At 36.0% G+C, this 16,003-nt stretch overlaps 1 protein-coding gene and 1 long non-coding RNA gene across 3 annotated transcripts in view; one reads left to right on the forward strand and one right to left on the reverse strand.

Moving 5' to 3' along the window:
- LOC144639311 (inactive pancreatic lipase-related protein 1-like) overlaps nt 1-16,003 on the forward strand; it is a 210,974-nt gene that overhangs the window by 4,100 nt on the left and 190,871 nt on the right. The gene's annotated exons all lie outside the window — the stretch shown is intronic.
- Nucleotides 4,610-10,478, reverse strand: LOC144638498 (uncharacterized). The gene is made up of 3 exons (XR_013567958.1): nt 10,325-10,478; nt 7,741-7,768; nt 4,610-6,613 (listed from the first exon to the last, which is right to left on the reverse strand). It is a non-coding gene; the product is annotated as an uncharacterized LOC144638498 (long non-coding RNA).

A 16,003-nucleotide genomic window follows, 5' to 3' on the forward strand; every position in this document is an offset into this window, starting at 1 on the left:
GGATTGTCATTTGAAAACGTTTGCAAAGAGTTCGAAAGAGTTCACCTTCCCGGAAATGAATTTATTAGTCATTTACCTTGCCTTAATGGAAAACGGTAGGTGTTAAGTTGGCGGCATTCGTCGCTACGACATGCAGTGTTTTGCCAAATTTATACGTATTTTTGTTTTGTCAACAAAGCCGCTCAACGCTTATGTTCTTATGCCTTGATGAGCCAGTGATTTCTGAACTCAGTGACCACGGTCAAGCAGAATATTTTTGTATTGAATTCCGTTTCTTGATGCCTCTGTAACCGTCTTAATTGATTCATTTAAGTACTCACGAGTGTGTTGTATTTGTCCGCTGCGTAACATATTATATTTTGATCGTTAGATAAAGCAAATCAGATCAGTTCAGATTAAATCAGTTCCGTAAAAGAATATAGCCTGCAGTCGATTAACTTCTCATTTATTTGTCTCAAGTTTTCAACAGTTTACTATTAGAACAATTTTATACCCTGTAATCCTTTATTGAAGCGATTTTTCTTTCACAAATTCATGGCCTCGACAGAAACTTTTCCGCATGACTTAAACCAAAGTGTAGTGACGTCACCGGACGGCATTAGGGCCAGATGTGTTCAGACGTCCCTTCTGGGGAGTAGGCGACCACAAAGGGATGTCTGAAATTCAGGATAGAATTTACCCTGCTTTGATTGGTTGTTGTCCCTATGATTGACATAGGAAGCTACATGGCAAGAATCACGTTTTGAGAAGCACGTTCACTTAAGGTCGCGCAGGACCCTTGCTCATTAATATATTCATTAGCCAAATTTCTTGTTGGAGTGCTATCTTGTAAAGCTTTAATTCACTACATTTTGAATATCGATTCCTCTAAAATTTAATAAGGATATTCAGGGATGATTCAATTAAATCATGATTGTCCTTTTACTGAGAGATGACCGTTGTCTGTGATGTTACAAGCCCTTAAAAGTTTAACTGAAGATAATGCGATTTTGTGTCCAAGTTTTCAGCTAGCACAGCGCACCAAATTAAATGATTATATAGCCTAGTGATAAATCGTAACTTCTTTTGTGCTCCCACTAGAACGAAATTTTCGATTTCAAATATTGCTTCACGTTAATGGCTTGTAAGAGAGTAATATATAGATTTAGGCAAGCCTAAAAGCGGAGCTCCTCAGTTATTTCTCCTTGATAATTTTTTAGACTGATTTTTTTATTCATGTTATTTTCTTTATATATGATATGTATCCCTTTCACCATGGACAACAGCACCAAATAAGAGTTAAAAAGTTGATCAATCAAAAATATCATTAGTAGTCTATGCATAACCTTCTAAAGATATACTCGCAACTCTCAAAGTTAAACAAGAATAAAGAAAGGGTTGCTCTTAGTCTAGAACATATCCATACCCCCATCATAACTGGTATGTTACAGCTGTACATAGCATACAATTGGAAAGTTTTGCATGTAGCTTCCCCCTCCCCCAAATGGGGCCCCTATATGATGGAATGGTGACGATGACAGTCTTTTATTATTGCCTAACACTAAAAATAACAGCTTCCTGTTAGCAAACTGGAGTAAAAGGTAGTGGCAAGCAAAATATTGACATTCTGTCATTCTGCAAAATAGGGTCCCCCAAAACGATAAGACCTTTTTCCTTTATATGAATCCCTTTCCCCTTTGCTTAATTACATGTAAACTTAGCAAAAATTCTGGAGAGGCATAAATACTGTTTGTTAGTTCTAAACTCAGGTATAGATTGCTTGGCAAAAATTTTACCATGCCATTTTACCATACATTAAGAGATGATGAAATGTGTATCTCATTATCATAATTACTGTTCTTTGCAGCGTGCGCACTGGGAATTAAATGTTTAGGTAGCAGGATGATTTTTTATGTACATGATTGTACCTTATCTGGCTTTATTTCATTAACTTTAAAATTACAACTGTCTTTATAAATAAATTGTATTCTACACACAGTACATTTTTACATACAATGCAGAAAATAATATAATAATCTGATTGTTCATTTATCTCTTGCTGTGTCTGCAACTCTGTGGAAATTCTGCTACTCGTGTTATTAAACCCTGAAAAGGCAAAAAGGACATAAGATTTGTTGATGATCATTGGCATCAAATGGATGTTTATAATTTTAAATTAGCTTAAATTGTTCAGAACAATCTGCAGATGCATAAAAAAGAGATGTATTTTTCCAATTTTTGCCTGGACCAGGGACTGTGTTGGGGGATATGTTCAGAACCCAAAAAATCCTTTGACCTACTGAAGGCATAAATAGTGCTATCAATAAGACCTGGCACATGAATGAGCTTTGGTGGGTGTTTTGGGGTGAATCACTGGCTAAAATTCATGATTTCCCTATTAAATGAGGTGTCTTAAGACTCTTACATTGCTCTCCGACAGGTGCTGTTGAAAGCACTGTGATTAATTCCATGAAAGCTTACATATTCTCCCCTTTCTTAGCGTAGCTAAGAAAACACTAAACTGGCTCATCAACAAGCCCAACTGGCTTTTCTGGCCTAAGCAGCTCTAAAAGTTTATCAACTTTTTGTTTTCATGCGAAATTTCAGCTGTGTTAAAATTCTATTTCTATATTCGCCTAGTACCACAACAAGACAATTTATGTTAAGTTAGGGCTTAAGCTTACATGTAGATATTAAGGTTAGCTAATAACAAGCAGAATTTGAACAGGTCAATTTGCACTTCTCCCACAAAATCATTACAAGTATTCCAGTAATTTGTCGGGTCAGGCAGCAGATCTTGTTGGGTTTTTTGCCCTCCTACCCCTACCTCCAGGGGGGTATTCCGGCTTGTAAATGACGGGGATGATCGAATGGAGGCAAAACTCAGGACCCCAAAAAATCCCTAAGTCTTCTGACATACCCAAAAAAATCCCTGGGTCAAAAATAAACCTAAAAAAAATCGCTTGTCAAATTACCCCTAAATTGCCAATTTAAATACTCGAAACTCATCGTTTCTTCGTAGTGGATTTTGTTTGTCAAAATGCCTGTATGTGCATCTCCATTTTGCTCAAACGGAGCTCCAAGAAATACAAAAAACAAGGAGTTTAGACTATTAAAATATTCCCGCCAAACTTCAGGCTGAGCTCTTTGATGTCACGCATACATTACCAGCTCCAAGATGGCGGCGTTCAGCTGTCGAGTTTTAAGAAAGATTTTGTAGGGTTATAGCGAACGTTGGAAGCTGAAATTTTGGAGAATGACATATCTTGGTGTAAACTTTTTATTGGTGTAAAGAAAATAAATGGCCATTCTAGAGTGAACTTCTCCTTTAAGGAAACATAAACTACCAAGCAGTTAAAACACCTATCATTTCTTAAACCCCAAAATTTTACACTTAAAAAACAAGTTTCATGCACTAATGTAGATTCACATAAACTAAACTCTGTCACAGAGCATTTAGAGAAATAAAGGTATAAACTGACACTAATGTAATACTTACCTTCATCATCACAGACATTAACTGCACCCCTTGAATTCCTGTTTTCCCTCACTATAAAAACAAAATGTTTGCATATCAAAAACCCATAAAAGGTATGGAAATCCTAATATAGCAAGTTTTAGAAATGCAACAGATTTGCTTATATAAAATTAATGATAAACTCAAACTGCCTCTTACAACCTCCATAAATACCTGTCACTCAATTAACCTCATAAAGCTTGATGTACATTTGAATGTAGATGTATTTTAAATTTGCTTTAAATGATATTAATTCTCCTCATTGCAGACACACTGGAAAAGTTGAAAATTTACATAGTATGTAAATAACATGTAAATAACATGTAAAGACACTGTAAAGGATGATTTACATAGTTTTTACCCTTTTACATGTTCTTCTCAAAACATGTCAAAAACATGTAAATATTTGAAGTAAAACATGTAAAAACACAGAACATCATGTAAATTTCCCGAACGAAAGACCACGGACCATGTAAATAACATGTCAATTTATGCGATCAACACTGTAAAAAGCATGTAAAAACATTTATAGCTGATGCTTATAAATAGACTGAACATGTAAAAACCATGTAAATTGACAAAGGGGGCCTGTTTGGAAACATGTAAAAACCATGGAAATTGACAAAGGGGACCTGTTTGGAAACATGTAAAAACCATGTAAATTGACAAAGGGGGCCTGTTTGGAAACATGTAAATTGACAAAGGGGGCCTGATTGAAACATGTAAATACCCTGGAAATCGACAAAGGGGGCCTGTTTGGAAACATGTAAATACCCTGGAAATCGACAAAGGGGGCCTGTTTGGAAACATGTAAATTGACAAAGGGGGCCTGATTGAAACATGTAAATACCCTGGAAATCGACAAAGGGGACCTGTTTGGAAACATGTAAATTGACAAAGGGGGCCTGATTGAAACATGTAAATACCCTGGAAATCGACAAAGGGGGCCTGTTTGAAACATGTAAAAAACATGGAAATTGACAAAGGATGCCTGTTTGGAAACATGTAAAAAGCATAGAAATTGACAAAGGGGGCCTGTTTGAAAAATGTAAAAAACATGGAAATTGACAAAGGGGACCTGCCTAGCCCCTGTAATTAAAATGAAGAACAGAATGCCTGGCACTGTTTTCTTTTATTCGTCTAGAACCTTTTCTTGATACTATCCTAACTACATTCATTTTCAGTACGTCAGTGCATATATTTTTCCAGTTAATAATAATACATACAAATGATTTTATACCCCATAAGTAATAAAGTTCGTCTGCATGTATCTTGCAATAAAGCATGTATATATAGCTTGGAATATTCTTTATAAATATAATAAAAATTAGCATTTCATTCAAAATAAAATGATTTAGATCGTATAGTTTTGTATAGTTTTTTCAGTTCAAATAAAGCAGTTTTACTAGTCAAAAATTGCTGATACCAATTATTTCAACTTCACATAATCATTATGGAAAACAATAAAGATTAAGATAAATTTATGCATGATTAATTGATAGAACTGTCTAATAACATATCAGTGACTTCATTTCCAAATAGTAATAATACTACTCCTCTATTGCAAAGGCCCACTTTGATCCTGCATGTTGCACTGGTGTTTGCTTTTCTCTTAAAAAAGCCAATCTCTTTTGCTTGGCATGTGCCCCGATTTATCCTATGTTCCTCTACTGAAGTGTCTTCATGCACTCAATATGAAGTGAATTATGCATTAGCTTAGCATATGTATGAAAATGTACCATATCATGAAAGACATGTATTGTAGGATGAAAATGAGCCTTTAAAAGTTATACTATGGGTAAGATATTGATCACTTTTATTAATAGGCGTAAATGGTCTTTTTGAATAACCGCATAAAATATACTTTACAGTAACTGAAGGGTTGGAAATGAAACCATGGTATTTCAGGATTAAATTTTTGTTGAATGTTTTTCTTTTGCTTCAATTCATGTAATGTTTGGCACATGATTTTGCTTTCAGCCCTTCAGCTACTACCACAACCCTTCCATATCATAAAACTATGAAATCAAACGAATAATAAACATTGCAGAACCTTTTGCACAATGATTTTGAACACTGAACAGCCAAGTTCACACTAGCCTGCGAGTAGGCTCACCTTAGAGCACGCATGAGAACAACATTTACGTGGCAAAGCCGCGAGTGAACCTGCATCAACCTCTGCTAATTTTTCACTCCCACCCCGAAAACCGCAGGAATACTGACAAGCCAATTTAATTTCAAAGAAAGTAGAAGTTTGACAGGAATGTTGACAAGATATGACATTCATTGAGATATGAAATTTACTGGTGCCTCTTCACCAGTCTCCTCCCCACCATATTGCTGTGCCGGCCAGTCGTGAGTGCCCCAAAGTATATTTCGTGCCCCAAGGTGAGCCTTCCCGCAGGGTAAGTTCAAAGACCATTCATTGCTAAGCTATGTTAAAATTGTCCCAAAAAAATGCCTTGAATTTAAATTGTACAAAAGCTGATTTTCATCTTTGCTCGGTCGCTCTCGTTGTACATTTACAAGACCTTATTTTTAACTTTTCCTACCTACAGAGTGGGCGCTTATTTGAGGTTGGGCGCTTAATCGAATAAACACTTAATTGTGAAAGTACAGACCTAAGACTGACACTGATGTAGAATAATTCTTCACCTTTAACAGTGGTTATTTGGCAAATGGTTTGGGTTCCAACCCTTCAACTACTATCATAGCACTACAATTGATAAAAAAGCTATGGCATCAAATAACCATAGTAGAACCCCTTGAATAATGATTTCGAACACTGACCAGCCTAGGTTCACTTAACACATTTATCACTGTAATTGTCAGGCTTTGTTAACATGGTCCTATTTAAAAACTGCCATGAATTCAAATAATTTGTACAAAAGTAGAACAAAACTGATGGAATAAATTTCCACCAGAAAACCACACGACATGTACATGTATGTACACCAACTGAACATTCAGCAAGATGCTTCATTGTGATGGTACAGACTTGATACTGACCCCGAGGTGAAACGATTTTACACCTTAACCACCTCTGGTTATTGCCACCTTTTTTAGTATTTGTATGTACAAGACTTCATCAGTGAAAGTGGTAGAGCCTTCTTTAACCTAACAACAAATTATAAAGAATCATTAGGAATGACATTCTGGTTAGATCAATGTTGTGGTTAAAAAATTTTCAAACCAATTTTTACTTTTCACTGTCTCATTTCTTAATATTATCTGAAACAAAAGAAAATAAAAATCAAAACCGGTTTGAAAAATTAAAGCCAACAAAGAGTTGAAACCACAACATCACCACTTCTGAACCTGCACATTAGGGACTTCAAGATAACTGGGAGGGCTGACCTTGAGAACAGCTGACAGGAAGTAATTTTTTACATGCAGACATTGCTCCATGTACATTGCCATCCAGTTGTTATCAAGGACGCGAGAAGTAGAGTTTTGCAGTCCACTGGTTGCACTCAAATATAAACTTTACACAAGAATAAAAGACCTTATGGTATCACAAAATTCATAAAAATATGCACATGTACAATTGAACATGTATTTTTTAAGCACTCCACAATGCACATTTGGACATGTAGGAATTTGTACTAGACCAGCTGTAAATGTACATGTAGCAAATTTCCTACAAAGTTGATTGCATGGTAAGCTATACTCATGACCACTGGACCACAGTGGCCAGCTGCCAACTGTCAGAATGTTTAAAGTACACTTTATGTTACCATTACCACTATTAATTATTTTAAGGCTAACCATAACATGCTAACCAGAGTTTTAAAATTTAGGGCCACACAAAGTGCTGTTAAGGCCAACTGGAGTGCTATTTAGGCTACATTGTAAGTGCAATGCTATTAAGGCTAACAATGGTGCTACATGTACAGTGTACATGTAACCCCGATATAACGATATGCCAAGGGGGCAGTAAAATTATATCGTTATATCAAGGAATCGTTATATCAGGGTGCTGTCCTATACATTTTATTTTTGCCGGGACATAACATATTCATCGTTATATCGGGAATATTGAAGATCGTTATATCGGGGTTCCACTGTATTGAGGTTAAGTTACCAGGTTGTTATTTCGGCTAACCTCAGTCCTATTTGGGCTTACTGCAGTGCTATTCGACTTACAGAAAAAAGCCTTTGACTGCAGGTCATTAAGTCTACATTGGATTTAAAACTTTGATTAGCTGCTAGTCATTGAGACATAAATTGAGGCTTGTACTTACATGCCACTCTTGCTATCAACCCTTTCATCTGAAAATAATAACACATCCAAACAATTCAATGTCATTTGCTGACTCAATTAGAAAGTCACTTCAGTACTCCCGACGTAACCAATTGAACATTCCATATTCAAACCCCATCGAACACCAATGGTTGATTGGGTACGGTACATGTAATTGCACATAACCGTACTAAAATTAAAATTTGGTCGATCCAACAAAATGGAATGTTTGATTACGAACTCTTGCTTGTTTGTATATTATGCAGACATTTTGTATGGTGCACTACTGCCTATGTTTTGTTGTTGTTGTTTTTTTATTTATTTATTATTTTGTTTTTACTACTGCCTATGTTGCGGTGAATGAAATGGTGCAAGTTCTGTTTAAGTAGAAAAAAATGTTCTGTTTGAGTCTTATGGTGACTACAAGGCAGAAACCATTTCCTTCCCACCACTATAAAAAAGTAAACAAAAGTGCATACAGTTGAACCTCGCTAATTCGAACTCGGTTATTTCGAATTCCCCGTTAATTCGAACTAAAACCCGTTTCCCTTGGATTTGCCCTTAAGTCATTTACTATCGGCTATTTCGAACTCCCGCTATTTCGAACAATTTTTTTTTTCCCCTGACGGTTCGAAATATCGGGGTTCAACTGTATATCAGTATTTAACTGTTGTTTCGTTCTCTTATACAAAATATGTATAAACAAACATTGACACTCGGTTTAATAAGTCCTGCATGTTTTACTTATCAAGAGATGGATTCCGAACAAAGTCGAATCACATTGAGTTTGGTTGTGTTAGATTGTGTATGATTGGTTCCCCGGGGTATCCAATCCAACAATATCGAACCAAAAATCAATCGAACCCAATCGAACACCAATCGTTCGATTGGGTTTGGTAATCGAACAAAATCAAACATCTATTTTGCTGTGAGTCCGATTTTCGAACCAATCAAACATAATCAAACACAGTCAAACTCAATCGGGTTTGATCTAGTTCTGAATCTTTCTCTTGATAAGTAAATCACGCAGGACTAATCAAAATCAACTTTTATTGAATGGAATAAATATAAAAACCTCCAAATATCGAACTGAATGTCAATGTTTAGTAAAATATATTTGGTAGAAGAGAACAGAAGGACGGTAAAATAACTGAAATGCACTATTGTTTACATTTCTTATTAGAAGGAAGGATATGGTTTCTGCCCTGCAGTTTTTACCGTTACACTCAAACAGAAGTTGCACCATTTCATTCACTGCAACACAGGCAATCAGTGTGTTCAATATGTGAAGAATCATTATAGGGAGCCAAAACGCTGCCGCCATCAGTCTGTCTTAGCCCTCGAGGGCGGCCAAAAGCGACGTTGACAGGAGAAGAGCAATTTCCAGCATAACAATTACATTGGAGGAAGTGCTTACTATCAACATGGATGACAAAAATAATAGTGAACAAGTAAAATAATTTTTTTCTTAAGATCAAAATCATCGTAATAAGCAAAAAACTTGCATGCAAAATTGACTTCAGTTTCGGACGAGAACGTTGTTCGACTGCCTCAGCTGTGGCTCTTAAAATCAATCGATATGTACGCAGTATAAATCAATTTATTATTCAACACATGCGCGCGCTGCCCAAATATGGTCAAAATGTTAACGATATCTGTCATCCGTACATAACAGATATCCTGCGATATACGTAGGTTGCAAAGATTCGTCCGAAATCTTGTAAAGCGGTCCATAATTACAGTTTTTCTTTCTGCAAAATGTGTTTCGTTGACAATTTGTTGAATAATAAAACAATTATCCTGCTCAATCTTGCGGAATATCGTCTGATTTTAGCCAACTCGGCCTACGGCCTCGTCGGCTAAGTATCAGGCGATATTCCGCGCGATTTCGCAGGATAATTGTTAAATATACGCAGTATAAACAAACAGGAGTTCGGTAAGCGAACTTTCGATTGAGTTTGATTGACCAAATTTTATTGTGAGTTTGATTTACCCAACCCAATCGAACAATAAATTGGTGTTCGATTGAGTTCGATTACCGAACATTCGATTGGATACCCTGGGAATAATCGAACTCACAGCAAAATAGACGTTCGATTTTTTTCGACTAACAAAACCAATCGAATGAGTTTGATATGCCAGGAGTACTATATAGATAAGATTGATAAATACTGCTAAATACTTTTGGTGATAATTTTAAAGCTGTTTTAGTTTGCTTTATAATTTGCCAGTTGAAAACCTCACTGAGTTTAAACTGTTGCAAATCGGCAAAATAATAATTACTATACATACAATAACATGAATAAATAAGCCTTGCACTCTTAAATTATATAAGCTGCTTATATTTTAAATAAAACATGTTGAACAGTCCTGTGTTGACATCTCTATATGCACACGCAATTATTCAATTTATTCTAACAATAACTTCATGTTTAAGAAGTGCTGAATTATACGTATGAAGTGCAAGAACAAACACGAAATTCTACATTTTGAACTTCTATTAAAATATTAAAACCAATCTCACCTAGAAGCTACATAGAGGAAATCAACCAAAACATGATTTAAACGGTCATATATAAGCTTACCTTGGAAAGAAACTTGGCTAAAACAGGCGTATTGATTGAAGATCCGGTGAAAGAAGGCTCCATGCAGCTAATTTGGAAGTTATAAGGTCTTAAAGAGAGGAAAATTGCCCTTTTTAGCGAGATAAAAGGCCTCTCAATGATCGATCTTCGAACCGTTGAACTGAGCGCCAAAAAGTACCAGAGAGGACGCCGGGATTAATTTTCGTTCGCGCCAGTGCTTCTCGGCCTTACCTCTCGACGAGGTCAAACACGGCAAACGACCAATTTTACCGCCGTTCGCGTGCAAAATTTCCTTGTCTTTAATATAAAGAAAACCAAAACGCATGTCTCGAAAAATATATAAGCCAAACTGTTGGACGCTAGCGTTTTCCCCCCACTGCTCCAGATTGTTTAAAATATTGTTAGACGAAGTCATAGTCGCCTTCGTTTTCTGCATCAAAAGGTTTTTATTTATAATCTGTTTACTTTTTGACATTAGTAAAAGATTTGTAACTAAGAGCTTTTGTAATGAGTTATGTTAAAACTGATATCAGTCGCTTAATTCGTCTTGCGCTTCGTTCATCTAGATAATTAGTAAATAATAAAAACCCATTCAGGCGGTTGCATATTGGAGGATAATGCCCTTGGCTGAAAAAATGAACAGTTGACTAAGCTTCAAAGGCAACTGTGAAATTTTGAGGATAATCTTTCAGGCAAGGAGTATTATCCTCCAGCAAGCCGGAAGGGGAAATATCTATTTTATACTTTCTTAAATCCCTCCGATTTCTTCTTCGTCGTTTGATTTCGTACCACGTGATGCGTTCTGTCTAACTAATGAATGCACGCGAAAGTTATTTGGTGGGTTACAACATGAATTAAAAGCTCATGTTTACATGTTTTCAAACAGCCCCCTTTGTCAATTTCCAGGGTATTTACATGTTCCCAAACAGGCCCCCTTTGTCGATTTCCAGGGTATTTACATGTTTCCAAACAGGCCCCCTTTGTCAATTTCCATGTTTTTTACATGTTTCCAAACAGGCCCCCTTTGTCGATTTCCAGGGTATTTACATGTTTCCAAACAGGCCCCCTTTGTCAATTTCCATGGTTTTTACATGTTTCCAACCAGGCCCCCTTTGTCAATTTCCATGGTTTTTACATGTTTCCAAACAGGCCCCCTTTGTCAATTTCCATGGTTTTTACATGTTTCCGAACGGCGCCCCTTTGTCAATTTTCCATGTTCTTTACATGATTTAGTAAAGAAATTTACATGTTTTTTACAAAGAAAGAAACTGTAAAAGTGGTTAATACATTTGACATGTTTTTTACATGTTCTTACAATTAGCGTTGTAATAAAGGACCATGTAAATCACTTTTTACAATACATTTACATGATCCGTTGAAGACTGTAAATTTCATGTAAATTTTGTTTTACAAAACTCCAACATGTAAATTTTAATTTACAAAGAATGTAAATAAGATTTACATTTTGTAAATTGTAATTTACATGTGCATGTAAATTTTCAACTTTTCCAGTGACAGGCCCATTTTAAACTTTTTTTTTATTTCAGGATCAAAAACTAACCTGCTACTCTTGTAGAAAAAACTAATTCAGGCAAAAATATCTGATAAGTCATTGCTTTAGGTTGGAAAACTATGAAAGGCTTAAAATATTGTACCAATCACAACCGTCAAGATAGCAGCACTTGCTATAGCCACAATTCCCCTCTGGTCGTCTGGGGCAAGTAGATTTTCCTGTCAAACAATTAATTTTTCATGCCTGTTTGCATAATGGGTGAAGGCCCAGGCAAGTCATGATCATCTGACTACAAGTTAATTATACAGTCACAAGTTTACTAATACACAGTGTCACATGCACTGTCCTAGGCCAGCAAAATTTGAAAACTGCTTGTTGACCACAGGGCAAACTGGAATTTTTTTCCAAGTCCTTATCATATATTATAAATGATCAATTTGGTTGTTATAACATAAAAAATGTTTATGATCTTACACATAACAAATTAGAATCTGTGCTTTTTTCTTTATTGTAATTTATAAGAATCCAGGCGGAGTCAATCAATAGAAATCTATATTGGAAATCAGTCGATACAATCGATATCTATTGATATCAATCACAAATTGATAAACGGTAATCCATAACAATAGAACTCACAGAAAAAAATTATTATCGATTGTTATCGATTGAGAAAATCGATAAAAGTCGATAGCAATCGACAGTTAAAAAAAAAAAAAAGCAATCAACAGTTATCAATAACAATCACTAATCCCAAGGAGCCCCTGGAGGTGTATGTATATTCGTTTTAAACATATTTGATGGCGTTAGTATTAAGTAAAACAATACGAAGATTGATATCGATTGCTATGGATTGTTATCGATTACCGGTTTATTGATTGTCTACGCCTGGAAAAATATGAATAAAATAATCAATTTATTCCCAGAACGGCTGTTATCAGATTATAAATACAAAACTTTCACAAAACATTTTCACTTACTAAAATAAGGAAAACTTAGCAAAGTTCTCAGCAAAAATAGCATAGGTCATTGAGAAAACTATATTTCGCTAAGGCTGTCAGCTAGCAATGTTCGACCACATTCTTACAAATTTGCAAATGCACATGTAAATTTTGATCTTGTAGTGTAACTGGAAATTTGCTCTTTACAGGATAAACAAATTTATCGCAGTAGAAGCTATCTGCTTTGAATACAACTTGTGTTTAAGACAAAACGAATGTCACTTAGGTTGTATGCCTTGTTCTGACATACATTTACCGGTTACACGAAAGAGTTCTATTAGATGGAATGCTTGTTTATAAACTAAATAACAGAAACTTTTCTAATCTGTTAAAAAGGAACACAAATAATAAGCTTAGCTTACCTTGGTTTCGAAAAGGGATTTTGTCTTTGACCGTCTTTGCTTTAAACTCAACAAGTAGCTTGGAAGCTACTCTTCAAATCCGAGGGTAAACAAATCCGAGGGTAAACAAACTAATGATGATAATGATGAATGATGACGTCCATTTCGGTCGGTCACAATCCGCTTTTCTTTGGCTGCTATCCCGGGATAAACGAGGAATACATCCAGAAATAATTTATCTGTAATAAACTGTCGTGTGCTTTTCAATCGCGGAGTCCTCTCGGTGAACTCATTCGTAAATCGGCATGTTGTGAGTTTGTTTCCTGAGTTTCAACTCTGAACCATATTCAAAATTTTGCTGTTAACCTTGCCGTTTCACGAAGGTTTAGGTATAAACCAGAATCGCCATAAGTTCAAAATAAGCAGCTTATAAATATAAATTTTATCACAGTGACTGTGATTTTATTTAGCCGAGCCAACAGCAACCAGCGCATTTCCCCAATTTCACTTTCCGCCTCATGTAATTCCACACAGAAAAGTACATGCGCCCGCGATTCAATGGTGAACTGTCACTTGGTCAGCGGTCAACTTCAAAAAAACATTCAACCTCGATATGTTCTACATCTGAGCCCGCGATATAGCCATGTGATACTGGTCAGCGGAAACCTTGTTTTGACAACTGTCAATTGGCCATAACAAAGACGTCCAATCATGTCTAATATCAAAGATGAAAGCAGTCGTTGAGAAATGATAAGACGACATTAATCATTCTCCTCCCCCTGGTCGGGTTGCCTTGTGACTCCCCTCCCCCTCCCCGAGAGTCTGTAGGCGAGCGCGGGCGTACGCACCAAATTTTTTCGACCTCCTGGGTTTACAAAAATTCTCTCGTACCCGCATTACCCATGGTGCTCCGCTCCGCGCGCTGGCGCGCGCTGGGGAGCTCCGCTAAAAATGTGAAATCTAAACTTTGAAACATGCTATCTTCATTTTGAGAAGGGAATTTAAAAATTCGCTCTAGCCAGAGCACAATAGAGTACGCCAAGTTTATGTTCCTCGCGAATCAACTCTTGAAATTCTATATAGGTGAAGAAAACTTGGACACAAAATTGCAGGATTTTCCGCTTCCGAAGACCTTCCGAGTCAATGTTTACAACAACGTGTGATATATTCAAAGCTGTGAATCTAATTATGATAATTCCCTATGTCCCAGCGCACGTGGCACAAAGCTGAGAACAACTACTAGTAATTACTTGTACAAAAGAGTTTAAAAACAAGCATTCTCGTGAATATTTCGTTTGTTGTCGGCTTCAGTCGTCCTGCAGTTCGTGCATACTCTTTAAATAAATACATACTATAATAATAATAATAACTTTATTTAACGAGGGTAAAAACACTTTACAGTTAAAAACTGAAAAACTAGTGGCCCTCATTATATTATACATAAATAAAAAATAAAAAATAAAAATGGTAATTGAAATGACTAAAAACAAAATACTAAAATAGAGTTTAACTTAAGAAATAGAGAAATGGTTGAGACCTACGTATGATTCCTTAAGGTAATTCACATAATTATTTTTAAAAAGCTTAACATTCTTACTAGATCTAATGCTAATAGGGAGCTTATACTAATGATTGCAAGGGTCCTGCGCGACCTTAAGAGATTGATATTGGTGTTAATTACGAGTGAATAAAAACAATATTGTGCTTTTAAGAGTCAACGGTTCAAAGAAAATCTTAAAAGGTTAAAAATAATTGCGTAAAGGTTATTATTCATAAATAAAAACACAAAAATCACAAATTTGGGAAAACATGCCTGTCGAAATGCCGTTGCTATGGTAACGTCAAGTTTCCGACACAACCACCTTTCCTACCAAATTATTCCAAGATAAATTTTAGATAAACTCGCAAATTCTGGTCCGGATAGGGTTAAATAATTTTAACTAACAGTTTCTTTGTAGTTCAGTTTAAATATTTTTTAATCTTCGCGAAAGAAATGCTATATTTGCCAGTTGCGACGATCGGGCGCTTTGCGACTCAGTTGTTTATACTGTGGCATGGTTAAAATAGCAAACGTTGTCGATTGCCTCTTTTCTAAATATAGTTGTTTCCATTCGACTTAGAATGATTTCTACTCGGTTTAATGGAGGGTTTCCTGTGTAGTGTCGCTGAGTAACTTTACTCGTTGTCTTTTTTTGTCATGCGCTGCGAGCTTTATTTTTTTGTAATTTCCTTACTTTCTTTTAGCCACGGGCAGGCAACCTCGTCCCCAGGTTCAATCCGTACGTACGTACGTCGCGACCCCCAAAACTCGGTTCGATGGGTTTACCAATTTTGCTTACTTATGAATGCTCCGCTTGCGCGGGAGGCTTAATTTTGTACGTGCCAACAAAACATGTGTACGCCTAAAGACGTACACGTGTTAAGCCATATCAACGAACTAAAAATGCTTACGATCATAACAAATATTTTAGCTAGCTCTTAGCCGTTTTTAACCGGTGTAAAATCCTTTCTAACGCCGTAATTGAGATGCCTCGCGATGTTACAGCACAACAACAGTGACGTCATAATTGGTGTTTTTGCAACCTCGCTGGCTGCTGCTGCTAATTTTTGTTATTTTCCTTTATAATATTTCAAAAAGAAAACTAAAAGGGATTAAAAATATGCTTTATAAAGTAAAGTGAATTTATGTTTGCAAAATATTTGCTCTCATGAAACGAAATCGGGTTTGTGCTACGAGTAAAAGGTTTCAAATTGTGTCCAATTCAAGAACAAAAACCGTTGTTATTTTACACTTTTAGCAAAACAAAGGAAAATGCTTCGTTTCAGT

Source organism: Oculina patagonica, chromosome 14 (genome assembly GCF_052425735.1).
Source record: "Oculina patagonica isolate OP01 chromosome 14, crgOcupat, whole genome shotgun sequence".
Taxonomy (NCBI): domain Eukaryota; kingdom Metazoa; phylum Cnidaria; class Anthozoa; order Scleractinia; family Oculinidae; genus Oculina; species Oculina patagonica.